This window comes from Strix uralensis, chromosome 3 (genome assembly GCF_047716275.1).
Source record: "Strix uralensis isolate ZFMK-TIS-50842 chromosome 3, bStrUra1, whole genome shotgun sequence".
NCBI lineage: Eukaryota > Metazoa > Chordata > Aves > Strigiformes > Strigidae > Strix > Strix uralensis.
Genome location: NC_133974.1, coordinates 43492913 through 43520120, shown reverse-complemented (window position 1 = coordinate 43520120; position 27208 = coordinate 43492913).

Genomic DNA, 27208 nt, shown 5'->3' with positions numbered 1-27208 from the left:
TTTATATTCCTCTCTATATATTTGCATTCTAAATATCTGTGTATCTGCATATCAATTTATCATTTCACCCTTTCCCTTAATCTTTGCACTGCAAATCAAAAACAAGCAAAAGAGACCTCTCAGTCTTTCCCTAGTACAGACTAGTCACACATTTAAGCATTCAAGCTTCTTACAAATCTCAGCAAGTATAAATCAAACAGCTTTTCAGAGATGGCATTTCAACCCCTGTCTTGATCTTCCTGTTGCCACTACATATCCTGAAGAAATCTGTAACACCGGCCTATATGAGGTGCACCATAATAGTCTGTTCCCTGATGTGCTGGTTTGGGGGTTTTTGGTTTTGGTTTAGGGGTTTTTTTGAGTAATTTTCCATGATAGCTTCTGTTTTAAGGAGCTTTACTACAGTGATAGGGTGCCCTGGTGGTGCCCAGGAGATTTTCTTTGTCAATAACTGAAAGATATAATAGTAATCTGCTAAGCATCTGCTTGCTCAGTGATTTGAGCTGTATAGTAGCTGTCCTAAAATTGTCCTGGCTGGTTGCAGTCCAATAGCACTGCTCACAATTGCTGTTGTTACTACTGCCATTATTACTATAGGGTGAAGTTCAGCCTGATGCAAAGGACAGCACAAGGTCAATTTGTTTATGAAATACTAGATCAGCCTTTTCTGACACTGTTAAGGGAGACTGAAACTGTGCACAGCTCTTGTGCTTTCTCCTTACATAGAACTGAATGTAGCCCATCTTAGGAATTTTCTAGCATTCTAAATCTATAAAAATCTGCTTTGGGGTTTTTTTTTTTTTTGAGAAGAACAAAGTAATGAACAAAATTTAGCATTCTGTACAATCCTATGCAAAAAAATACTAAGAGGTGTATGAGGCTGCTCTCTACACCTTCCTGAGGAGGCAAAGTGGAGAAGGAGGTGTTGAGCTCTTCTCCCTGGTATACAGTGACAGGACACATGGGAATGTTTCAAAGCTGTGCCAGTGAGGTTTAGACTGGACATTAAGAAGCGTTGTATTACAGAGAGAGTGATCAAACACTGGAACAGGCTTCCTAGAGAGGTGGTCAATGCCCCTAACCTGTTAGTGTTTAAAAGGCATTTGGACAATGCCCTTCATAATATTCTTTAACTTTTGGTCAGCCCTGAATTGGTCAGGCAGTTGGACTAGATGATCATTGTAGGTCCCTTCCAACTGAAATAGTCTATTCTATTCAGTTCTGTTCTATTATAAATCAGGATTAAATCTGGCCCTGATTGCACATGTGAAAGCAACTAGCAGAAATAAAGCACAGACACAGGGAAACTAAGAAAGCAAGAAACCATCCAGTAATTCTAGAACAAGTTCAGCCTCAAACCCATCAGAACAATATCTTGAAAAATTACACTGATGCCCCCAAATGAGATAATGGACAAAGAAAACTCTAGATACATTGGTTTAACTATCTTAATGTTACTTGAGAGATTATCTTGTCAAATCACATGCTGCAAGAAGAATAAATAGAATAAAACCAAGAAAAACCTAAGCCAAGCCAAGCCATACCAAACAAACAAAACCCAAACCAAACAAAACCAAAACAAAAAAAAAGGTAAAAAACTCAAAAACAAACAGGAAGGAAGTTTAGATAAATGATTATTCTTAAAAGGGGGCTGAAATACAGAACTTACTCATAGCAAGTGGAAAAGTAATGTTCTCCTAAACCATACCATTGGGAAGTGCTAACCCAGACTCAACTCCACTTTGTCTAATCTCCCCATTCTATGAGGCATGCTGTTGAAATCGCTGTTTCTGTATTTAATGAGTGCATAATTTCTTCTGTGTATCTATCACCTTTTTCAAAAAGCAATGCTCCACACATGCATAATCTTTATAGGTCAATAGCACGGGGTTTAATCCATCTACATTGTAAAATATATCTTATGTATGGTGTTGTAGTTTCCATTTGCTTTCTTTCCCGAGACATACTTAGAAGCAGTATGACATTAAATTGATATCTAAACAAATGTTTGGATAGCTTCTATATTTTTTATCATCTGCATTTCTTTAATGTTTTTAGTATGAAAGAGACCAAACTGTATTACCAGAATTGCAGCTATTTTAAGTTCCCAGTGCTCACCTTCAGTTAATACACCTTGTTTAAGATTACTGAATTGAGCAATATGTCCAGTAACAGATTTTGCACTGTTTGAGTTAAAATTTAACTTTATTCACTGCTCATGAAAAAAACCATAAGACTGCATAGGTTTTTCAGAAAATGTTATTTGCAATTTCTCTTTTTTTCAGGTTTTTGGTGCTCACTTTGAGAGCAGAAATTGTCCATTCTGCCGTATTGAATGACAACTGCAGTGAACTTTTGAGAGGAAAGACATGAAAGATGAAGTAGCAGCTAATTCTGTAGCCATTCCATTAGGCATATGTTTAGCCAAATTCAGAAGACTGTCAAGTACATACCCATAATATGTATATATTATATCCTGAGTGGTTTGAACTTCAGCCTGAGTTAAGTACATTTTGTTATTGCTCTGTGCTTTGAGTCCTGTGGTAATTTTTATAGATTAATTTTCTTTTTTTAATGTACATGACTTTTGTGAATTCTGATTTTCTAAATAAAATCTGAATATCATCAGCTGCTAGAGATATTTATCTGAGGTTGCAACCTTATCTTTCACATTTCTGCTCTTTTGAATACTTTTATGTTCTCCGTTCTGCTATTATCACTGGAAAATAATAAATTATATATTCATGAAATTGAGCTATGTTAAGTACGCATGGTAGAGATGAATAGAAACATTTTGTTAAATGTCAGAGCACACTCTTCATGTTCAATATTCAGGTATTATAACAATGGGAGTCTATTCCTACCTGTCTCACCTGTAAGACATGCTTTTGAGTTGTGATTTCATTGTGACCTTTCTACTCTGAAGTTGTAAGTGAACTGTATTTGCACAGTCACACCAGCTATGATGTCTTATGAAGTTTGTTTTAGTGAATACAGAAAAAAAATCTCACAAACATATTTTATATTGGCAACAGTAGAGTGATTACACAAAAAGTGGAAAATCTGGCAATATACTGTGAGATGTTGCTATATTTTTACAAGAAAACTGTACTTATGTCTCCTCTTTTGGTCCCTCAGGGTTATTTGAGGAAAGAGGGCTGTTGCCTCTCACTGCTTAATAATTGCTTTCTCTCTCTTCAGATGGAGCAAAAGTAGACTGCTGTAAGTGCACAGATACATTTTTATTTACAGGTGTAACATGGAGGTGAGGGTGAGGTCACTGAAGTATTCAGTGTAGGGAAGTTGTCCAAGAGAAAATTCGTCTTTTACAAAATTGCATTCATTTACAAGTTTTGAAAGTATACAAACCCTGCAATTTTTTATGGATTTTCTCATATATATGCTTCACGCATGCCTTATTTTAGATAGGTTATGATCTCATCTCTAGGGTATGAGGTCAGAGATAGTTAAGGAATGACTCACCATGAAGTTTCTGCCACTGAAGAGTTTTGAGAACAGGTTAGGCAACCATTTGCCAGTTTGCCATTGTGTCTGTGCATCAGTATTTTTTGTTTCAGCTACACCTCTGACGAAAAAAAAGTTCTCCAGATTGGGAGATTGTTTTGTCTGGGATTGTTTTGTGATTGTGCTTGCAAATAGGCCAGTTTAACAGTTTTAGAAATGGTTAATTTTTCATGTGATCATTTTACAGTTCCAGATTTCAGGCACTTGAAACAGTAACTAAGAATCAAATTTTGATGACATCGCTGTCAGTCAGAGCAAACTGCTTTTCATTCTTCAAAAGGAGACAAAAGAGGAGAATCTCTTAATAGACACATTTCAGCATTGGCAGGCCTTCCATCTTTACAACAACCAACCTTACTACAGTATTCATCATATAAATATCATGCCCTGGTAAATTGATCGACTAGCCTGGGATATCAAGTAGTCATGAAACTATCATAGAAATTTCAGAGGCAATATTTTTAATCTTATCCATCATCTTTTTACAGGTAACAGTTCTGTATGACTCTGTGGCTCCTTTAACACACATTTTTAAGACAGCAAGGAAAATTTTGATAGAGATCTCATTTTCCAGACTTTCTTCATAGACATTTTGTTGAGAGCGATTGGTATAAGGCATCAGTCTCCAGAGGGTAAGAACAATCAAGCACTTTTCTGGTGGCTAATAAATCTCTAGAGCATAAACAAGGAAAAGAAGAATGGATCAATTGCTTCTTATTGTCCCTTTAGTCTGATGAAGTTTCTAGAGTAAGAAACTCCATGTTTGTCAGTGAGTTGAAGACTGTGGCCCAAGGCAAATCACTGTTTCTATCTGATCATCACCATATCCCTGATTTAGTCTTCAAATGCTGCATCTGCAGGGTATGAATAGCACCATCGGCCTTGATGTGTATCTATAAAGTTTTAACTGTGCATTTAAACTGCTAAATTATGAGCTGCAGAACTTTAAGTAGTGTCATCTTAGCTCCCAATGGCAGCTTCTATGAGATTGTAAGAGACAGTATGTTTTCCAAGCAATTAAGTTTATTTATAATTGGAAAACAATTCTGAATCATTTCCTCAATGCAATGATGTGCAATGTTTGAGATTATAAATGAGCAATTATCATATCACATCCAATGAATTATAGATTTTAACTGGCAGAGAAATAGATTTCTAATTGGTCATTAAGTATTTTAACAAATAACTACAAGGAGAGACAAATGCTTACAGAAAAAAGTAAGTTTTATTCATATAACATTGTATATTCAGGTGACATTTGAGTTCTAAGTATGTAGACAGGTATTAGAAACAGGTGTGTAATTTGGGTAATTTCTAGATTGGCTAAAACAAATCAGTTTGCTAAAAAAAAAAAAAAAAAAACAAACCCTATGGTAATTTGTGAATGTAGTTAAAAGCATAGGAAAATAAATCAGCTCTGAGGCCTTTAATAATCCTGATGTACACAACCATGATTTGGATCAACACATTTACCTTTTAAATATGTCTTTTTTTTCTCTGGTGAGAAGCCCAGTGAAAGCAACAGACAGACACAAACACACATGCACATATGTGTGTGTGACGAAGGGAGAGAATTCAGGGTATTTTGTTCAGAAGCTAATTTTTTTGAACAAGGTGAAGAGTAATGTATACTTTTTAAACCTTAGTAGTGATATATCTTTGTGTTATATCTAGCAACAACTAAATGCTGTGACCCTCACTGCAAAAAAAGTCCCCTGTAGATTTCATTGAAAAGCTCATGCCACCTTCTACTGACCCATTCAGAAAGCCGCATAAAAGGGAACAATAAATTGACATGGCTAGACACTACGGTGATAGATCTGCAGGTATACATAGGTATATATGCAGTTCCTCCTGTGACATTTTCCTTGGCTGTGCAGTTAAGGAATCTGAATTTTCTGCAGAAAGATTTATATTAGATGGAGTCTTCCTGCTCATGTACTGGCCAGTCTTTCCTCAAGGGGTATTGCAGTGCTCATGGACTGTCTATTAAATAGACAATATAGTGAAACATTAGGCGTAAGACAAGACCCTTAGCTACTGAGAAATTCTCATGGGGACTTAGAGGCCACTTCTTTAGATTGTATTTATATATGAATGCCAAGAATATATTGTCACATACAAAAGATTTTTTGGGAAAAATGTCCCTAGTATTTAGTGAAGTTCAATCACCTCTTCCAAGACACTAGGAATGCTCACCTGGACATAAGAGATTACTTCAGAGAATTTTTATGACATACCCAGAAATTCCCAGTAGACAGGGAAAGCTGTTGAAAGCATTGGAATATATTGTTTGACTCACCAGAAAGAATTTACTTGCTATGTGTTATACAGAGTCAGTCTGTTAAATCCCAATTAGCTCCTTAATGTGTGAAGTAACTACAACTGAAATGAAAAAAAAACCATTATTTTTTCTTCCTTAAAAAAATTTGGTAATCTTTTCTTTTTGTTTGACCCCTCTTCAGTGAACAATTTATCCCTTTAGGACCAGATTATAATGATCTCCATATGGGGTTGCAGATTTAGATAATTTGAGAGGCTAGTGTAGTATACAGACAATTGTTATTAGCAAGATTTCACAATAAAAGTGCATTGCATTCATGCTATATAATCTACCTGCTTAATCTTTACATAGTTAATAGTTCAAATCTTTGTAGTTTCTGAAAGCCACTTATCTAAGAGCTAGCCTCTTCCCTTTACGGCATCATTACAGTACCCATAAACGGAGGACAAAACGGAATTTCAAACTGAGTTTAATTGTGAAGGATTAACAGAAAGCAGTTTCTATGTGACAGCCTTCATTTACATTCTGGCTTGCTACAGGAAGGATCTGTTTCAGTAACCTTGGGTTGAAATTGTTTGAATTAGATTATTGTAGAATTTTGCCACAGTTGTTTCACTGATAAATTTAGCATTTATACTCTATGAACATGATTCTATAAGTATTTTGTCCTGACTTAGTCTATTTATTTAAGTAGTCTTAAAGACTTGATTGCAAATATTTTTCAAGTGAAATGAGTCACATGCAAGTTCTGGTAAGAAATTATTCATTTGAATATACTAAAACACATTTTCTAGAAATAGCATGCCTACATAAGAAATCCTTAAGAATATTTTTAGCTGCCTTCCTGTTTACTTCAGTAACAAGCGCATTCTTATCTTTCAATAGAAGATAGTGATTTTCTTCAAGACGAAGAGATTTCAAATGTTTACAAATAGATACCAAAAAAATAAATCTTGTCAGCCGTACATGAGCTTGTAAGACTTCAAAGCAAAAAGCTTTCTTCCCACAATCACCTCCCCCATCTGGTGGGAGAGACCTATCCAGAGGTCAATAAATATCTTCATAATGAAACCAATGTGCTTTTTAATAGAAAGAAGATTGATTTGAACAGTGAAGTTCCTTAAGCTTGTTCATTGACCAAAGATTATATTGTATAGACTGAGTATCTCACCTGACCTTAGTTAAGCAGCAGACTACAGACAGGGAGATGGTTTTCAGCACCAAGCCTAGGCCAGAAAACCTAAAATCAATTTTGCATTTTCAGTCTATGCATCATCTGAGTTACGTGCTGGGGTGACACTTAAAGTGACCTTGGCTGCTCCTCCTCTTCTACCTACCTCCTAATTTCCATGAAAAATAAATTAAGATGAATATTTTTAACAGAATCTAGTGCATGCTTCAGAGCTACCAACTCTGGGCAACCTAGGGACCAGGTCAATATGAGTGCCCCGGTATGCCATAGATAAATGTGTGAGTGCATTTCTGCATAGGAGATAGTGTCTCTCCGTATTTGGAAAGCACCATTTTACATTCAGACGTACTAGTGTAAAGTAATGAAGTCCCCTGTGGTAAATGTCAATCAATACCTATTCCAAGGTTAAAGTACAACCAGCAGTTCTGTGACAAGAATTCAAAGCAGAGAATCAATTCACTTCCATTTTGTTTAGTGCTTTTTTTTTAAATTTTTTTTTAATTTCTTCTAAAGTATGTTCATGAGTCACAATGAAATTTGATGTCAACATACTGTACAGAATAAAACCCTATTCAGTAGTCCCCATGCATATATTTGTGTGTGCGTATATATATATCCATGTAGAAATACCAAGTGTGTCATATAGGTTCAGTAGATTTATAAGTTTTTATTTAATCACTGACTGATTTTTTGCAAACAATTATTGAAATATTAGTGCTATTTACAAAGTGTGCAGCACTTCATACTTTAATTATGTTTCTTGTGCATTGTTTCTCATAATTTATCTGTAGTATAACGTAGCATGTGGAGATGGCTGATGAGAAAATCAGATTAGGTCATTCAAGTCAGTTGCTACCTTAATGGACAAGCAGCATGGATCTATCACTTCAGCAACATTGATATCATATATGTATGTATGCATGCATACATATATACAAATACAGCTTTGTCTCATTCATTTTACTGTAAAATAGGTCCTTCCATGGATACATATGTATACATACTTAAAGAGAACTCATAGATCATTGCTGGGATTTTGACTAATTTAATATTAGTTATGGGAATTTCTTTCAGAACGCTATTTTGAAATGAATAAGTGCCAGGACCTCAAATGAAATGTGTTCATGTTCATGTCGGGTAACAGTTTGTCAAATTACTGTGCAAAGCATGAAGCAAATTTGAATTCTGTTGACAGAAGAATGCAGCTCTGCTTCAGCAGTGAGCAAATACATCTGTAACTGCCTTTGCTCAGCAGAATCCCACTCTTTCAGAGGGGATAAGTGGGGTCAAATTCTAACCCAGCCTCACTAGTACAGTTTAACCAGATCGGAATACACTTTAAGTCAGTGCTAAGTAGGCAGTTTCCCTTAATGTTATGTGAGTGTTTATTGCAAGGCCAGGTATACCATTGTAATGTTCCAGAGTATTTTATAGGGCACAGGGTCCAGAGAGATGCTATTAGAATCACACCGGGATTGCCATAACCAATCCCAAGAAACTATCTCTCTGGACAATAATCAGTGGCGGAATTAAACTATCAGGTTATACACATACATCTCCATTTATTTGCTTTGCCAGGTGAAAACACAACTAAGGAATGGGTCTTTTTTTTTAATGTATTCTCAAGGTCACACCAGGCACTTGTTTTCCTTGAAACGGCTATAAATTTGCTGAATACACCCATATGAGCTAACAGTAGATAACAAATGGACTCTCTGAGGTAATGGAGTCTCTGAGGTAATCTAAGATTGTACACTCAGTTTCTAATTCTGTATCTTGACTTTTAAAATTACTTTACTTTCTGTGGTGGTGATGAGACTATGAAAAAACATCCAGACATGTCACAAAAACCACACACACACATACACACAGAGCAATAATCTCTTTCTTCACTGTGTCCTGGATGTAAGCGTATGCACATACATAGAGAACCTACAGTTAAAAATCCAACTAGAAGAATGTTCATTTACTTTGTTCACAATTAGGTAAATTACTTCTCAGCAGAAATAAGAAATTTAGTACCCACTGGGAACAAGAGGAAACCCTCTTAGGTCTGATGATGTCATAGAGACAATTTTAAAAAATAAAAAACCAAACACAATCATTTGATTTTCTTTCCAGGAAGCTGAAAGTGTTACATCACTGTGACACTAAGGTAAGGGAGAGTGAAGAATCACATTTAAACACTACTTTTCACCCAACATAGTCCAAGGTCTTCAGTATCAGTTTTCGCACTTTGCTTTGAGGCCAATGAATCTTATTCTCCCTCTTCTAAACAAGTGCAAACAGAGACATGGAGAGTTTAATTGACTCAAGACTGAATCCAGTTAGTGTCAGAATAGTGAACAAACTCTAAGAGCTCTGGTTTCTGGATACCTGTTCTCTGGATCTCAAGCATAAAATATCTTAAAGTGTATTTAGATGCCAATGTTCTTGAGTATTTTAAGTATGGGTTATAATTTGTTACTGTAGTTGGCTTGTGAGTTTGGAATGTCTTCCTTTTTTTTAAGTGTCTTTTCATTTGAATAACAATACAGGGAATGTTACAATGCTCCCTGCTATTTCAGTCTTCATTTCTGAAAAGATGAGCTCTGAAACTCTAAACGATTATACAAATGAATTAACAAATGATGTTAAAGTTTGGATTTTTTACATATGGAAACATTTTTCACATATCTACCTTCTTTCAGGATCAAAACCTTCAAGCTTAGTATGAGAGGGAAGGTCCCTCAGAATTAATTTGATCTTGCAATGAACTGTCAGGTGTTTCAACCCTTGGTCAGAGGGAGTCTCCAGGAGGGTACAGGTCTATGCCATATCAGGAGGCATCTTCAAATAGATGGATTTGGTTTTTTGTATACTTAGAAGGCTGTAATAACTGCTGCTGCTAGTGAATGAACTATACTGGAAAATTAATATTGTGCAATATGCTGAATAATGACCCTATTTTAATTTGTACATTGTTGGCAGCAATCTGTGACAGTATAAACTTCTAACATCATTACTGACCATCTCAAACCGACAATGACTAATACTTTTCAGCAGGCTGATAAGCAATTATTATAATGTCCACACCAATGAGTTCTGTGCTCAGTAAAGCTTACAGTGCAACATTTCTGGAGCTTCTGGAGGTAGAGGGCATGTGTATGTAAACCTGCTTTTTAATTAGATATATATCAGGACCCACTTTTCTTCTCATGTCCCATCCCCAAAAAGTAGAAAACTGGCTATAAGCTTGTTAATATTTATCTGTTAGGCTTGCTGTTCCTCAGTCACATACATGTAGAAGAACCATAGATGAAGCCTATCTGAAAGCACCACTCAGGCAAATACTACCTCCACTATGTCTGTCCAGTTCTGACTGACTGACCTGCTCAGATGTCAAAAAAGTCAGAAGTGATAGAGGAACTTTGTTGTGTGGCTGTTGCTGACTTCACCTGTTGTGTAACAGATGAAGTGGGAGAGTAGAGGCCAATGGAAAACCCAGAGACAGCCATTAATTGGCCTGAGATATGGTGAAAGCCAAAGGGATTGTCACCAGCTTCATGATTAACAGAGCCATTAGTGGTTTCTGATGACAATCTATACAGAAAATAATGCACAGTTGGAATAATAGACCCTTGGGGATGGAGTGGCACATCCAGAGATACCTGGTGGTGTGGGGGAGGCTACATCGCTGGATGAGGCAGAAAGTAAAATGAAATAAAATGCCAGGTACATGTATTAAATATATAATTCTAAACCAATTGAAGCACTTTAAATAATAAAATGAAATCAAATCACTTGTGACTTTCCATATTATGCATATTTGCAAGGCGGATGAAAAACACTTGTCAGTGTTGCATGCTTTTACTTCTAATGGCTGGCACCAAGTTTCCGTGATTTAAAGTTCCTGGACTCTTAGCTTAAGATACATGTTTTCTCAGTGACAGTTATCTAGTTAAAATTTATTATCAGACATGAGTAGTAGGCAGGTGTTTCAGGACTTTTAATGCTTCTCCTCTGTGGTGATGATTTTTTAATAATTCTGGGTAGTATGTGTATCACTGCAGATTTTCTGTGTTGCGCCAGTTCAGTTTCATTCTTCCATTCTGAGCTTGGTATGTGCAAACCTGAATATTAAACATGTTGGAAAACTGAAATTAACAATGTTTTATCAGATCTTAAGTACTCACTGTATTTCATTTTACTTATGTCTTCAAGATATTGCAGAGAAAAACACTTCTTTAAAATCTTAGCATTTTTGATATAACAGAAAAGAGGTGGAGAAGATAGAATCAGGAAGTTATATCTAGTGGCACTGAAGACAAATTGTATAATCATAAACCCCTATGTGCCATTGCCATATTCATTTATCATTAGATGACACATTTCAAAACAGAAAGGGGACTAAACTCTTTCACCTCTTGTACAGAAAAAGGAGTTGAAGACCACAAAAAAAAATTATTCTTTGTTAAGGATTACAGATCTATTGGCCCTTTGTTTGTTAATTTATCTATGAGATACAGTTAAAAATAGATTGAATCTTACTTTGTACAGAGCTTGCATAGTTTCTCCCTTCAGACCTTGACTTGTTACAATATTCAAATATAAGAAATGTGCACTCATTTTTCTAAATTACTTGTTTAATGGAAGTTATTTTTTTCCCTAGAATAATCAGTCCGCAGTGTGAGGAAATAAGAACCTTGGCAATGGAAGACTGCAAAAGACTCTTATAGCTGGGTATATTTCTTCACAGATAAAGAATTACATTTATACATGAGTGGCAAACTTTGCTGGAAACCACCTGGTGGTCAGCACCAATAGACAACTCTTTAATTTTGTGTCCATCCTAGTATAAATGAGGTGCTTTTGGGAGTGATATGATAATACTGAAAATTTTTTATTGATTTATGCTGTAGTATCTGATTGTAAGGGAGAATTCCAGTTCTCAGGATGATTTCATGGAGCAGTAGTCCAGCAAGTATATTGAAGGTAGTCTGTATTTATTTATGTGGCAACTCATCTTAAACACTGTGCTGCAGCAGAGAAGAAATAGCAGTTCAATGCAGTTAGTTTCACACAAAACTACATTTTGGCTATAGAATGAATTCTTGCAGGCTGGTAAAATGGATTTATTGCTGCTATTTATTATTTATGATTTGCTAAAGACCTAGAAATCCTATTAAGAATCAGTCCCCCGTAAGGCATGGGTTGTATAGACAGTTAAGAATAAGACAATTCCTGCCTCCATAAGCTTTACAAGTAATTATTTGTAAACTCTGATTGCCTTGGCAAAAGCAAGTATGTCAGTTTCTCAGGAAGCAGTATGAATGTAGAGATTACCTTGCTGCAATCCTGAACATGAGTTAATTTGTGTATCAGGTATGCTAGTATTATAGTATTTTATAAGGATTACAAATATATGAACAGAATATCCATAATAACAAACCATGTAACTAAGAAGGTAAAATAGCCAGAAATTTGCAGATAAATTTCTAAACCCTGAAAATTTGCTTGTGTGTCCAACTTCAAGACAACACTTAAATGATCTCTTACATATGTGATCTTGAAATTTAAACTGGAAATTTTAATTCTGGCTCCATGAGTTTATAAAGAAAGTTCTCCCACTCTACTTGGTGCTTGTCAGGCCACACCTGGAATACTGTGTTGAGTTTTGGTCCCCATCATACAATAAAGATGTGAACAGGCCGGAGAGGGTCCAGAGAAGGGTCACAAAGATGATCAAGAGACTGGGCAGCCTGCCAAATGAGGAAAGGCTGAGAGAACTGGGTTTGTTTGGCCTTGAGAAAAGAAGGCTTAGGGGAGACCTTACCACCATGTTCCAGTATTTAAAGGGTGGCTACAAAGAAGATAGAGACTCCTTTTTTACAAGGAGTCACATGGAAAAGATGAGGGGTCATGGGTACAAGTTACTCCTGGGGACACTCTGATTGGACATGAGGAAAATTTTTCACAATGAGGACAATCAGCCACTGGAATAATATCCCCAGGGAAGTGGTGGATTCCCCAACACTGAACACTTTTAAGATTTGTCCAGACAGGGTGTTGGGCCATGTTGTCTTTCTTGCTTTTGCCAAAAATTGTTGGAGCACATGATGATCCTCTTCTATTACTTTTAGTGAAGGCATAGTTTTAAATTTTTACGTTTGATATAGAATCCGGTGAAATTATTGGAAATTGCTCTAGTGACTTCACTGAGGTATGAATTATGCCCAACATGGTTACACCCTAGCTCATGTAGCCTGTTCCACTATTCAGCCCTGGAAGAATATTTATTTATATTTTCCTGATGAAGGCAGGATTAACTAACCACTTATTGAAGGAAGAAATAGATTGTGGCTATGAACTGGAGAAAATGTATTTCATCCTCTTTAATTGAATCTTATTTGCATATAAGCACATTACTTTAAGACAATTTTGGAAGTTCCTCTTAATGCTGTCCTTGAAATCTCATTTCCAGTGTTGGACACTGTATCAAATAGCTCAGCCTACAGGACCACAATTATCACCTGCAAAACATCTTTACCCTCTCATTGATCTTTCTAGTTAGTATAAAGCAGTCCATATCTTGTGAACAATTAAGCATCTTTTTATGACACATAAACATTTCCTTACCTATACGATATAACTGTAGTTCTGTAACCAGCTTCATAATTTTTCCTTATTGACAAGACAAAACAAAATAAAGTCCCTATTCTTTCTAAACACTAAACTTTTACTTAAATCTTCCAAATGTCTTTTTCGTTGAATATTGTCACTGAGCAAAAGTGATGTATTGACATATTATCATAGTCTACACTATGTATGCTTGTAGAAGTCTATCAACTCATAAAATAATAGTAAAAAGACTTTTCCACTAAGTCAGTTAGTACAGAAACTCCAAATGCCACTCAAAAAGTCTATATTTTCTGTTGTATACACTTCTATCCAAGAGATTATCATGGTAAAACCATGAACCTTCAGAACTTTTGACACTTGTACACATGAACATTTTTTACACATCAGAGCATAGAGTCAGTTGTCATATTCCTAAGTGTTTGTAAGATATAGTTTTAGGTAAAATGACAACTTTAGTTACTTCCTGGTATTTCTATACTTTCAATCATTTCCATACTCCTAGAGGTAGTGTTTTTAAAATATATCTGCAGCTAACAAAGTTGTTTGGAATTATCACTGATATCAAAAAAAGTTAGAACACTGCTTTCAGCACTCTAAACTCAGAAGCTTCATGTTCAAGTTATTTCCACTTTCTGCCTTTATTTCGCTGGTTAGTTTTCATTGTGGTTGGATTTTTTCTTTTGTTTTTAACTGAAAGTGAATCCAATTGATAATATCAATTTTTCTATTTTGGACAGTTAAAGATTCTGAATAATGACATTGTCAGGAGTAGTTCTTTATTTAATTTTCTGGTACTCAAATTCTCATCTAAGTATTGCTAGTTTTTGTATATTCTTAGTTTTTAAATGGAATACTAGTATAGAATTAACTATATCTTTTATTGAGTGGGTTTTTAAAGCATCAGTTTCTTATATTTTATAAAGAAGGAAGTATGGCTAGATTTTGGAAAATGACATGTTACTCATAATAGATTTTTCATTTAAAAGTGTCTCCTAGTACTAACCTTTTAATGAGAACATACAGTCTCTTAATTGTATATTTTCCTGAAGAATAGTTTGGCTTTTGCCCTCAACACCTAGGTGATTATTCTATTTTAATATACACTGTACGTGAAATGTGAGATAGTTCTGATTGCATTTGTGGTCTTTTCTGATGTTTCTTCATGCACTTTCAGTGTTGTTTCAGTATGTTTTATACTTTCCATAGCACTTCCTTCCATCAAAGTGATGATGTGTATGACTGGGAAAGGGATAATGAAGCCATAACACCTGGCAGAATGTGATTTATGCTGCTGTAATTCATAATTTGTATGTTGTTAATGTGTTTGCACGCCGTCAGACTGCTAAGGTTGAATTACTGAAATGTAGATCACACATTTGTGTGTTATCAGTTAGAAGTGGCTTTGCATAACAATAGTCTAAATAAAAAAAAAAAAAAAAAAAGTGAAAGTTTTTCTAGAGAAATAATTATTCTAAGTAATTATCATGACTATTCTATTTTTCCTGTCACTGAAAAAAACCTGGGACCTGATGACACACCACAGAAATCAATGAACAGTTTACCATCAGTATCAATGGACATAAAATTGGACATATTTCTTCACTGGGTTTTTAATGAAAAAGGAATATAAGATTTAGTCGTAATTCACTAAAAAATATGAAATTAGAATATATGTATTTAAACCCCATAAAAGTCTATTTCCTAGTACAAGCTACTTTAATGAATTGTTCAAGACCTACTGCAGGCTTTAGCAGAAATGTCAGCATTGAATACATAATGTCTCTCCCCTCCCTCCTGCCTAGCAGCAGAGTTCAATGGTGCTTCAGAGGCAGCTTATCTACTGAAGTTTTAATACTTCTAATTTACTTTCTGAAGAGAAGGTAAAACTTTAAAGTAGGCCAACTGCCTCTGACAAATTTGTTGCTGGTTGTGAGTTAAATGGGAGAGAAATCCACAGCATTCATCTTTCACACAAGTTCTATATGAACCATGGATGACTGTGGGTAGCTGAGTTTCAAAAGTGGACAATACTGTTTCTGTCTCATTTGGATGTTGCTTGCTGTAGCAGTTTAAAACCAGCAGGGATGCTTTCAAGTCAAGTTTTTTTATATAAAAAGCCAAATTTGGATAACAAACGTGACTCTTGATTTGACTTTTTAAGCACAAATGCTACTTGAAAGTATCTTTGTATTCCTTGCACTAAAACACAAACACATCTCATAGTTTTGGGGACCTTCCCCTTTTTTCCTTGAGCCATTACTTAGACATGAAATCAGTTCCTCATATCAGAATTTTTTGGTCACATATAAAATTCTGTAACCAAGGAAAACTATCAAGCATGTTAGATGAGCTTATCCTAAAGTTCAAAAATCAAAGTATTTTCTAAAAATTTAAAAACAAACAAAGAAATCAAGTATTCATAAAAGTATGCTTTTTTAAAAACTTAGGTTAATCCGCATGTTTTATTTATTTATTTATTTATTTGGAGCTGTGGAGGTTTGAACTCAGCCAGCAGCCAGGTGCCAGGTAGCTGGCCGTTCACCTCCTCCTCCCCCCTCTGGTAAGATAGGGGAGGGACAAAAGAAGAGAATTCGTGGGTTGAATAAAAAGAAAGAATTTACTAAATATAACAAGAGAACAACAGTAACACTAGTGAGTTCAAAAAGAAAACGGGTAAAATGCAGCAGTGGCTTACTGAATGCAGCAACCGCCCCCCACAGCAACAATACCGCCCGACGAGCAGACGGTGTGCATGAGAGAGTGAGCCTGAGAGATCGATCACCCACCTGGGCATGACATCACATGGCATGAAATACTCCAATGAAAATTAACTCCATCCTGGTTGAAACCAGGACAGGAGCATCCATTACACATGTAAAATTCAGTTTAACATCTTACTCTTACACTGGGGGCTGTAGTTCTTTTTGTTATTCTTGACAGTTTTCCTTTTTCTTGTATTTCTTGTTAGAAACATAAGTTGCCTTTGAGATGGCCCTATGGCAAAACAGACCCAGAAATGCCGTGGATTTGAAAGCCTATGAAGTCACATGTAGATGTTTGTCACATGTTCTTAGGAGTTGTAAGGTGTTCTATGTACACAAAACACAACACACAGCAATACACACTATTGCAACTTTTTTTTTTTTTAATGAGAAGTAAATAAGATTTTCAGACTTTCAAATCTGTTTTAAACTGGTATATGTATTACTTAAAAAATATTTTACCAGAAGACTGAGAAGTGATTATTTGAGTCTGCTCTATCTGGAGTCTTCCCATTGATTACAATAGGAGTTCAGCTAGGTCCTTATTACCCAACATTTTATTTCATAGAAGAGCATCTGCAATTGGGTCATTTAATCTGTTCTCACACTAATTTAGGGTTATTTCACAGAATCACAGAATCATCTAGGTTGGAAAAGACCTTGAAGATCATCTAGTCCAACCATTAACCAACCATTCCCAACTACACCATATCCCTAAGTGCTATGTCAACGCGACTCTTAAACACCTCCAGGGATGGGGACTCCACCACCTCCCTGGGCAGCCCATTCCAATGCCTAACAACCTGTTCTGTAAAGAAATACTTCCTAATATCCAGTCTAAACCTTCCCTGGTGCAACTTGAGGCCATTACCTCTTGTCCTATCGCTTGTTACTTGGTTAAAGAGACTCATCCCCAGCTGTCTGCAACCTCCTTTCAGGTAGTTGTAGAGGGTGATGAGGTCTCCCCTCAACCTCCTCTTCTCCAGACTAAACAACCCAAGTTCCCTCAGCTGTTCCCTGCAGTAAATTCAATGGCTAATTTAGTTTAAAATACCACAATAAGTTTTCACCTGTTCTGAAATTCTCTTTGGGACTGTTTTCAAACTTAACATATTGTATCACATCAGTTTTATCATTTTATTGAGTAATTTTAGGAAAAAAAAAAAAAAAAAAAAAAAAAAGAAAAGCCCCCCCCCCCCCCCCCGCCAAGTTCCCTGAGATTTGTCTCATATTCTTTACCTTCTATAGCTACAATTTATTTATGTGTTCCATTACTTAATGGAATAGTAATTGGATTTAACAGATCCTAACCACCTTCTTCTTTACAAATCAATATCAGATTGGCTTCTCATAGGTGTTTCTCTTTCATAATTTTCCAAAAATAGCTACCACCACTGTTTACCTAGTCACCACACTGTGATTTCTCAAATATATCTGCAGGCAAAATTGGCTTGTCTCTTTCTTATTGTGAAAGAATGTGCTCCTAACTGTCTGGTAGTGTCATACTTTTCCCCTAAGGAAGCAGTAGTCACAAAAAATGAGAGGAAGGATTTATCATTAATGAAATAAAATAAAACAATATAATTGTATATTTCTGATCATTTAAATCTCCATAAAAGTTACAATTTACTTTTAAAGCTAAGGCAAACTTAGTCAGTAAAACACTTAGATGAAAAGGCAAAATTTAGCTGAATGTAGATTTTTAAGATTCCAAGATCATGGCTGTAGTATCCTTTAGGAGGACACGTCAAAAAAATACTTCCTAAGTCATTAAATCATATGTAACTCTAGGCTATCAAATTTTTCAGGCTGTATCTTAAACATATATGTGAAAATTTTTTCCACTACTTTTTCTAATTTCCTATTAAATCCACTGTTTAAACGTCCTTTAGAATCTGTACCCTCAGGGTCTCTTTAGCAATGTCATCCTTAAATAAAGGATTTTTTCCTGCTTCTCCTTCACAGCCACATTTTAAAACTGTATCCCATGTTGCTGAAAGCAATGGGGATTTCAGCACTGATTTCAAAGGTGCAGAATGCTTGCACTACACTCAAACATACCTGATCCTCAATAGATAAGACAACATTTTTTAAATAGCAAAATCATGCTCAGGTGTTCAATAGAATTCACAAAGAGGAACAAAACACATTCTTAATTCACTGGGAAGAAAAGGATTCTGTGTAAAGTAGGAACATGCATTAAAGCACCTTTTTCTTTTTTTTTTTTTTTTTTTTTTTTTTTTTTCCTAAGGAAATATTTGTTTTCCAAACTGGTAAGTAATATACTAGCTCAGGCCATGAGAATTCCCTTTATTTCAAGTTGGAGAGGTAATCATCTGTAATAAGTCAGAGAACATTTTAAACCATGAAAACCTGGTGAATGATGATTTGAATGCAGGCAGCCTAGCAAGAGAACCCAGCAGGGTCCACATTCATATTTCATTATATTCTATGTGTGTAGGTAAGGGGGAAATTCATCTCACAAAACTTTAGTTGTTTAAATGCTAGACATCAAGTTAAAGATGTTTATCTAGGTTTTTTCCCCAGTAAAAAGTTATGCACTTCTAAAACGTGATATATGCCAGCTCAGATTAATTGCATATGTCTATCTTCCTCTGTTGAGAATAGATGGTGTCTTGATGACAAAGCCAAATGATGGCTAATATTAGATTAAATGAATCTTACCTCAAGCTTAATACCTCCTAGACAACCTTCTCAGCCTTCAGTCCTACAGATGAAAATAGTAGACAATTTGCATGTGTATGAGGAGAAGACCTGTGTGATGACCCAATCCTGCATCTGGAAGGTGCTAAGGGGTCTTCATGTCCCAAAGTTTGGTTCCAGTGTCTCAGAATTTTAGAATATTCAGTTTAAATGAAAACTTCACAATAACACTGTAAATTTGGATTCTAGAGCTCAGTTCAAAGCACCTGATTCTAGGTACATCTTTCAGATTATATTTAAAGATTCAGACAAATTAAAGCTATAATCTGGTACTGTAGAGTGTAGGTAGTTAAAACTACCTAAAAGGTATGTAGTTTAAATGGTAACCTGATAATTTTGTTTTGTTATTTTAAACTCAGTTTGAATTAAATTCTTTTGTTCCTTGACCTAAACATTTAATTGTTATTGATATAGATTTGTGATGTCTTTGGGGCTATATCAATTCATGGTCACAAACTCAGGCAGTAAAGTCCTGACTAGACATTAGGAACAGAGTTTTCATTATGAAAATAATAAAACATTGAAACAGGTTGCCCAGAGAAGTTGGTGAAATCCTTGGAGGCTTTCAGGACCCTACTAAATAAAGACCTAAGTAACCTGGTCTGAATTCAGGGTCATTCCTCCTGCAAGCAGGAACGTGAATTAGGTGAACTCCTGAGATTTTTACCAACCTGAATGATTCTTTGATACTATGTTTTCCCCTCTGGATACAAAGATACAAACTTCATCAACTGTCCCGATCCAGTGTCGGGGGAGGTTTTGATATGATCCCAAGAGCCAGATTAAGACACAAACGAGGTCAAATGCTGTACAACCTTTTAAACTTTATTCCTATAATATGAGGTAATAGCAATAGGACAGAGAGAAGCAGAAAAGGTCAGAACAACTAAGCAAACAAACGGAATAGATGCAGCAAGATCAGTTACCACCACCACAAATTCAGCAGCATCCCACTGGTTCTGTCTCTGTGCAGGAGATGGGGACTACCCAAGAGAAGAGTACGCAGTCCTTTTATCGTTCCAGTCCCCATGATTTCTTTGAAGAGTCCACCCATTTCCATAGAGCTCATTATCATACTCACCGCCCTGTGTTCCTCCATGTGCGCATGCCCAGGTCTTTACAGTGGTCATACCGGGGGGAAGTTGACTGGTGATGCCTTCAGTCTCCACACATCTTCCTCACCCCAATTTCCTCTTCACCCGGCCTTGCACACATTACGAAAAATGTAGTTGCTTCTGCTTCAGGCAGATACTGTGGTTTCTTCAGGGATATTTCATCTTCTTCAGAGCGTACTTCTTCACAGCAACAGGATGTTGAGGCCAAGTTCAGGAAGTGGTCATGGTGCAACTGCAGTGCCGAAACAGACAACTGACACAGTCTGACAGAGTCTCTTACACCACCCCGTGGCTCAGGAAGTGGCAATGGTGCAACAACAATGACGAGACAAATAACTGACAGAGTCTCTTACACCAACCCAACCCAACTCACCGTGACCACTATGGAGGCAGGTCCTGGATCTGCTTTGTGCCAGAAGGAAGGCAGTGTCACATGGGATAAGGAGAGGTGGCAGAATTTTACAGAACGGAGCAGTAAGAGAGACCCCCTCCTTATCCTCTAAGTTGCCCTCTAAGATACTCTTACAGACCAAGTATGAGTCCCTGGGTACAGTAGATGAAGTGCATAATTGTAAGGAGGAGGAACCTGAGCAAGCAGTCTTGCCAAGATCACAGAGATCAACCCCTAGCAACAAAACCTGCATTAAGACCAGCACTGAGAAGAAACAACGGTGAGTTTTGATCATTGATGATTCCCACCCATGTGGTACAGAAGCATTCATTTGCAGACTGGACCCTCTTTTCAGGGAAGTTTTCTGCTTCCCTGGGGTGTGAATTAGGGACACCACCACAAGACTGAAGAAACTAGTTCAGCCTTCAGACTACTATCCATTTCTGCTCTTTCATGTGGTTACGAATGTTGTAACAAAAAGTCTGAGATCAAGCAAAAGAGACTTCAGAGCCCTGGGAAGAATGTTAAAAAATTTATGAGCACAGGTAGTGTTTTCCTCAATCCTCTCAGTAATAGGGTGAGACTTTGGAAGAAACATGTGAGGCCAGGATATCCATACCTGGCTCCGGGACTGGTGACTGTGCCAAAACTTGGGGTTTTTAAACCATTGAAGAGCCTTTGGGAGACAAGGTATGCTGGGGCCTGATGGAATCCACTTGTCCCAATGGGGAAAATGAGGTCTTTGGGCCTAAGCTGTCAGGGCTGATTGAGAGAGCTTTAAACTAGAATCGATGGGGGAAGGGGATACCAACAGGATTGCAGTAGGTAAGTCAAGGGTTAGCATGGCATCACCTGTGTGTGACAATGCTAGTGGGAACATTTACACTGCTCCTGGGAGCATGGAGAGCTCAGAAGCATATCTAGAATGCTTGTACACCAGCACACACAGTATGAGAAACAAACAGGATGAACTGGAAGCGTTGGTCAGCTGCCAGAGCTATGATATCATTGATATTACTGAGACTTGGTGGAAGGAGTCCCACAACTGGAGTGCTGGGATGGAGGGCTACAGGCCGTTCATAATGGATAGGCAGGGCAGTTGAGGTGGAGGTGTCGCACTATAGGTAAGGGAGGGATTTGATTTTAGATCCCTTACAGTTAGTGATTATGAGGTTGAGAGCTTCTGGGTGAAGATTAGGGGTCTGGAAAAGAAAGGAGATATTGTAGTGGGTGTCTACTACTAATTTCCCAGCCAGGATAACTGATGAGTTATTCCATAGGCAATTAGGAGAACTTTCTGGATCAGTAGCCCTTGTCCTTATAGGAGGTTTCAACTTCCCAGACATCACCGGGAAATATCATACTGCTGAGATGAGCAGCTCTTGGAAACTCTTGAAGCTTGTAGGAGATGATAACTTCTTGTCACAGGTACTCAGTGAGCCAGCTAGGAAAGATGCCCTCCTAGACTTGCTATCTGTGCATAGAAAAGGACTTGTTGGGGATGTGATTGTAGGTGGCTGCCTTGGCCACAGTGATTATGAAATGCTTGAGTTTAAAATTTTCAGTGTAATGAGGAAAAAGGGCAGCAGAGTTACTACTCTGGGGATTCAGGGAATATTTAGCAGAGTACCCTGGGAATCTGCTTTTGAGAACTTAGGAGTCCATGAATGCTGGCCAGCCTTTAAGAAACACCTTTTAGAAACACAGGATCAGGGAATTCCACTGTGTCATAAGTCACGCAAGAGGGGCAAAAGACCAGCTTGCCTGAACAAGGAACTCCTCAAGAGGAAAAATAAATTGTATGATCTGTGGAAGTGAGGTCAGGATTCACAGAAGGAGTACAGAGTCAGTATATGCAGGGAGAAGACACGAAAAACCAAAGCTCAATTAGAGTTGAAACTGGCCAGTGTTGTTTCAGGTAAAAAGAAAGGCTTTTTAACGTACTTTAATAACAAGAGGAGGTCTAAAGAAAACATGGACTGAAACTTGTTGAAGATGGTCATCTGACTAATAGTGATGAAGAAAAAGCAGAGTCATTCAATGTGTTTTTTGCCTCAGTCTTTAGTAATATTGGTAGACCTTGGACTGCCTGGTCCCCTGAGTCAGAGGACCACAAGTGTGGGAACAGTGACTTTCCATTTGCGAACACTTAAATTGTAAGGGACCAGCTGTATTGGCTGAATGTTCCCAAGTTCACAGGACCTGATGGGATTCATCCCAGAGTACTGAAGGAGCTAGTGAATGTTATGGCAGGACCCCTCTGGATCATCTACCAAAGGTCTTGGGAGTCTGGGGAGGCCCCTACTGACTGGAAGTCAGCTGATGTTATTCTTATGTACAAAAAGGGCATAGGGGAAGACCCAGAGAGCTACAGACCTGTTAGTCTAACCTCATTTTCTATAAAATTTATGGAGAAGATTATACTGAGTACTACTGAAAGGATTTTAAAGAGTAATGCAATCATCAGGCACAGTCAGCATGGGTTCACAAAGGGAAAGTCCTGTTTAACTAATTTGATATCCTTCTGTGATAAGGTCACCTGTTGTCCTGGTTCAGCTAGGATAGGGTTAAGTTTCCCCAGCAGTGGGGAGGGAGCTCTAGCCGGGTTATTCGATACCATGCTGATGTCAGGTCCAGGTGCCCAAGCGGACGGGAAGATCAGTAGATAGCTTTTGTTTCGGTTTGGTGCCCTCACTGCTGTATCTGTACAGTATATCTCCTGTTCACTGTTATTACTCTTATTGTTATTGTTGTTGTTTGGTTTGTTGCTGTTACACTGTTGTATTAAAACTCTCCTTTTCTCAACCCCGGGGTTTGTATATCACTCCATGCCCCAGCTGGTCAGAGGGTGGGGGAGGGGCAGCGACAGCATAGTCTCGACTCCTGGCAGGGCCTAAACAACCACACCTGCCTAGTGGATGAAAGGAAGGCAGTGGATGTAATTTTTCTGGATTTTAGTAAGGCTTTTGATACTGTCCCTCACAGTATCCTTCTGGACAAGTTGTCCAACAGTGGCATGACAGGATTCATGTTGTGCTAGATGAAGAACTGGCTGAAGGGCAGAGCTCAAAGGGTTGTAGTGAATGGGGTTACATCTGGCTGATGACCAGTCACCAGTGGTGTACCTCAGGGTTCAACTCTAGGGCCAGTTCTGTCCAATATACTTATCAACGATCTGGATACAGAAGTTGAATGTACCTTTAGGAAGTTTGCTGATGATACCAAACTGGGAGGTGCTCTTGACTCTCCTGAGGGATAGAAGGCCTTGCAGAGTGATCTAGATAGATTGGAATATTGGGCAATGACTAATGCGATGAAATTTAACAAGTCCAAATGCTGGATTCTGCACCTAGGATGGAGAAACACTGGGCACAAGTATAAACTGGGAGAGAAGTGGCTGGAGAGCAGCCCTGCAGAAAGGGATCTGGGGGTGCTGGTCGACAGCAGGCTCAGTAGGAGTCAACAGTGTGCCCTGGCAGCCAAGAGGGCAAACTGCACCCTGGAGTGCATCAAACAGTACAACCAGCCAGTCGGAAGAGGTGATTATTGCACTGTATTCAGTGCTGGTGTGGCCTCACCTTGAATACTGTGTAAAGTTCTGGGCCCCACAATTTAAGGTTGTGAAAGTCTTTGGATGCAACCAGAGGAGGGCAACAAAGCTGGTGACAGGCTGTTGTGGTTTGAACTCAGCCAGTAGCCAATCACCACGTGGCCAGTTGTTTACTCCCCCCTCCCTTCCCCAGTGAAATAGGGGAGGGACAAAAGAAGAAATTCATAGGTTGAATTAAAAAAAATTTTACTAATAGTAACAAAACCAACAGTAACAATAGTAAGTCCAAAGCAGGTAAAATGCAGCAGTGGCTCACTGAGCACAGCGACAGGTACGCAGCTCGCCCCTACGCCCCCCACCCCCCGCCCCCAGCAGCGATCCAGCCACACCAGAGAATCCCACCACGCTGACCTGGAAACCGAAAATGGTGCGCACGAGAGAGCACACATCTGCCTATATACTGAGCATGATGTCACATGATATGGAATACTCCAATGATCAATCCGGACCCGACCTTCTAGCTGTGCTCCCTCTCAGCCCAAGGAAAGTTAACTCTATCCTGGCCAAAACCAGGACACAGGACTGGAAGGAACATCCTATGAGGAGTGACTGAGGACTGCGGGTTTGTCTAGTTTGGAGAAAAGGAGGCTGAGGTGCAACCTCATTGCTCTCTACAGCTTCCTGAGGAGGGGAAGAGGAGAGGGAGGTGCTGAGCTCTTCTATCTGTTATCCAGTAACAGGATGTGTGGGAATGGTTCAAAGCTGCACCAGGGGAGGTTTAGACAGGACATTAGGAAGCATTTCTTTATAGAGAGGGTGGTCAAACACTGGAACAAACTTCCTAGAGAGGTGGTCGATGTCCCAAGCCTGTCAGTGTTTAAGAGGCGTTTGGACAGTGCCCTTAAGAATTTGCTTTAGCTTTTGGTCACCCCTGAATTTGTCAGGTAGTTGGACTAGATGATTGTTGTAGGTCCCTTCCAACTGAAAGTATTGTATTGTATTGTATTGTATTGTATTGTATTGTATTCTATTCTATTCTATTCTATTCTATTCTATTCTATTCTATTCTATTCTATTCTATTCTATTCTATTCTATTCTATTCTATTCTAAACTTCCTGAGAGAGCTGGGACAGATCTGGTATTTGCAGAGCACGTAATTGTTAATGACACATGGATCAGTTCTGGAGGAAACTATCAGCTGTGAATTCCAGCCAGAGATGAGGACTTCATTGCATTGTCTGGTGTGCTCCACGTGCAGTGCCAAAGAGACAGAATTTCCCCAGGTGTCTGAGAAATCTATGTAAAAAGGAGGATTTTAAATATAATAATAAGATACAGCAAAATTATTTGGACTAGAATTAAGGCAGGAAATAATGAGATCAGTGAATAAGAAAATAAATGTCTGTGGTCAGCGGGCCTGTTACAAATAGATAACTTGACCAAATGTATATAGAATTTGGCCACACCAAACACAGCACACAATTTCAGTCGCTTGAAATACCATACCTGAAGATTTTAAAATTAGGACTATATATGATCAACAACCCAGACAGGATGTTGCAAATTGTTGTAAAATAGTAAGAAAAGCATAATCATAATGGAAGATTTCAATTGCTCATACATAGACTGGGTGAACATTGTGTTATAAAGCATTATATTTTTTTTAAGCTCAAATGTTTTTTGGAGCAATTTGCCTCTAACAAATCAGAGAAATGAAATCTTTTGATTTATTATTGAGAGATGCACAATACTTCATCCAAGAAATATTTTAATAGTGACTGTGGTGATTTCCTTCCTTAGAAAGGAAAAAAAAAAAAAGTTAATAATTCAATAGAATAGTGTTTTATTTTTCTTTTAAAAGAGAAATGCCATAAAATTGAGGAAAACAGTTAAAAGATTACTTAAAAAACAGCTAAAAGGATAAAATGTTTTCAGAAGGTATGAGGAATGTCTAAAAAAAGTTTATTATGCCTTTAGGATTGAAAAAAAGGAAAAAAATGAAGGGACTCAAACACTATTTTCTGCTGAGTATAGCTAACTAGAAGACTGAAGGAAGTGGTAAGTGGTAGAAAATCTTTCTTCCTAAAGTGGAAATGTTCTCCATTTCAATAAAACAGAAAAGAGCATTATTTCTTAATAGCTAAATGTAGACTTATAATAAACCAAGCCAAAAAAAGATTCTAAGAAACGTGTAACAACCATTGTAATAAAATTCTTCCTAAGTGCCCTGGAAGTCAGACAACTGTTAGAGATGGTGGAGCTCATGACTATCAAGGTGTACAAGGAACATCCAATGATATTAAAGCCATAACAGACATTATTATCTGAAAAATTCTTTCTAACTGAACTGAAATTAATGAAAACGAACAAAACCAATTCACCAGGAACAATATTCACCCAAGAGTTCTAAGGGAATTTGAATCTGACAATGTTAAATTACTAGTTTCAGTTTATAACCTAGCCTTCAAAACAGCTGGAGGAATGGAAGGTGAAAAAGCTACATTAATTTCAAATAGGATATTCTGTATTGCACAAATCAATAGGAACCATATTAAAGAATGGAATTAGAAGATACATAGATAAACAAGAAATATAGAAGATGCAATGCCTCTTTCAGAAGGAAGTAATGCATCTGTAGGAGTCTGGGCCGTGCTGGGAGAAAGTTAGTGCAGACAGAAGAATGCAAGGACGAAGACAAGGCCAGCAAAATAAGGCTGGCAAAAACACACAAGATAGCAGATAAGTGAGAAACACCTGTGGTCAGCAAAAGCACACAAGTCTGAGCAAAACAGGGTATGAGATAAGGGAGTTTTGGCAAGTTTTGGGCTTTACGTGCTAATTGCAATTAACCAATGCAAATGCTTGTAGAGGCACGTGAACAGCGCGTGTAGATGACCTGTAGCCTATTAGAAGATAGATGAGTGCATGTACGGAACTTAGTAGAGTATAAATGTAACCAGAAAAGGAATAGAATACGATAATAATATAATAATAAAAAAGATGGACGACATGATCATCACATTGGTGTTGCGTCGTTTCTGTT